Source organism: Gastrolobium bilobum, unplaced genomic scaffold, assembly GCF_033153095.1.
Source record: "Gastrolobium bilobum isolate Gb01-03AN ecotype WA unplaced genomic scaffold, APGP_CSIRO_Gbil_v1 utg149130, whole genome shotgun sequence".
In the NCBI taxonomy this organism is placed as follows: domain Eukaryota; kingdom Viridiplantae; phylum Streptophyta; class Magnoliopsida; order Fabales; family Fabaceae; genus Gastrolobium; species Gastrolobium bilobum.
This window is the reverse complement of record NW_026896574.1, coordinates 4,903-6,745: the sequence shown is the minus strand read 5'-3', so window position 1 is coordinate 6,745 and position 1,843 is coordinate 4,903. Positions and strand designations below refer to the sequence as shown.

The 1,843-nt window shown below is 42.4% G+C and overlaps 1 non-coding gene across 1 annotated transcript; it reads right to left on the bottom strand.

Moving 5' to 3' along the window:
- Window positions 1-309: 309 nt before the first annotated feature.
- On the bottom strand, window positions 310-416 carry LOC133300676 (small nucleolar RNA R71). Its single transcript, XR_009750091.1, has one exon. It is a non-coding gene; the product is annotated as a small nucleolar RNA R71 (small nucleolar RNA).
- Between the last annotated feature and the right edge of the window lie 1,427 nt (window positions 417-1,843).

Below are 1,843 nucleotides of genomic sequence, written 5' to 3'. Positions count from 1 at the left end.
TGTGCGCCCTACAGTGGAACCAAACAACTTCGAATTGAAGCCTGCATTAATACATTTGGTACTGAAAGATCAGTTTTCTGAACCAGTGCAGAGGATCCATACTTGCATATAGAAAATTTTCTGTTGTTGAGTGATACTGTGAAAATTAATGGTGTCACAAGGGATGCAATTCTGTTGAGACTATTCACTCATTCACTAACGGATGATGCAAGGAGATGGCTGCAATCATTGCCTCAAGGGAGTATAACAACTTGGGATGATCTGCAAACCAAGTTCTTGCAGAGATTTTTCTCAGCATCCAAGTGGGCTAAGTTGAAGGATGAGATTACAGGCTTCAAGCAAAAAGAGTCAGAATCCATCTATGAGGCCTGGGAGAGATTCAAGACTTTATTGAGGAAATGTCCACAGCATGGAATAGAGGCATGACAACAAGCAGCAATTTTCCTACAAGGAATGACCACTAACACTAGGACATTGGTGCATGCCACTGCTGGTGGATCATTGACCACCAAGACTCCTCAAGAAGCTTTGGATATCTTTCAATCATTGGCATCTCAGGAATTTGATAATGCCTCATTGCCTGACAGAAGAGTAGGGATCATCAAGTTGGATGGGTATGATGCCCTATTGGCAAGGAATGACCAGTTGATGCAGACACAGAGACAACAGCAACAGCAGTTGGATGTTCTCACTAAGCAACTATCCTCACAAAAGGTTGCTTCTGTGGACACCAAGTGCGTGTGTGCTATATGTGGGAAGGGCCATGTGACAGAGGAATATGATTATGGGGGATCATCAGAGCAAGCAGAAGTTAATGGAGTGTGGTATGACAACAACAACCAGAGGAATTATAACAACCAGGGGCGAAATGTGTATGTGCCACCATGGAAGAACAAGAATCAGCACCCAGTGTTTAGTTATAGTTCCAACCATCATTTGAATCCTCCACTGCATCCTCCTCCAACACACTCATCACAGCTAAGTGACACTGCTGCATGGGAAAAAGCCTTTGCTCAGTTATCCAAGACTACTCAAGATTACATTCAGGGGTCTAATTCATTCAGAGAGGAAACATCTGCATTCATGCAAGAGACCCAGACTTCATTTAGAAATCAGGAAGCATCTATCAGGAATCTGGAGACCCAGATCGGTCAGCTATCAAGACAGATATCTGAGAGACCACAGGGGAAGTTTCCTAGTGATACAATGGTGAATCCTAAGGAGCACTGCAAAGAAATCATGACACGAAGTGGGTTGGTGCTTCAACAGGTGAAAAAGAATGTGGAAGATAAGAAGAATGAAAAGGAGGTTGTGGTTGAAGATGTAGTCTCTGATGATGGAGTAGAAAAGGTGAAGGGAAATAAAGAAAAAGAAACAGTGAAGGAAGATAAGGAAGAAAAAGAGGCGGTAGTTGAAAATGATGTTGTGTCCAAGAAGATAATGAAGTGGGAGAAGAAGATGGCTGACAAGTAAAACCAGCCAGTCACTTTGTCTCCATATGCCAAAGCTCCTTACCCTCAGAGGTTGAAGAAGGAGATTCAGAAACAACACTATGCAAGATTTCTAGATATTTTTAAAAATTTGCAAATTAATATTCCATTTTCTGAGGCTTTGGAGAACATGCCCCACTATGCCAAATTCATGAAAGATCTCCTTACTAAGAAGAGAAAATTGAATGATGGTGAAACAGTGGCCCTGACAGCAGAATGTAGTGCCCTGATCCAGAAGAAGCTTCCACCAAAATTGCAAGATCCAGGAAGTTTCAGCATTTCTATTGCTATAAGAGATGTGGAAGTGGGGAAGGCACTCTGTGATTTGGGGGCCAGCATAAATCTGATGCCAT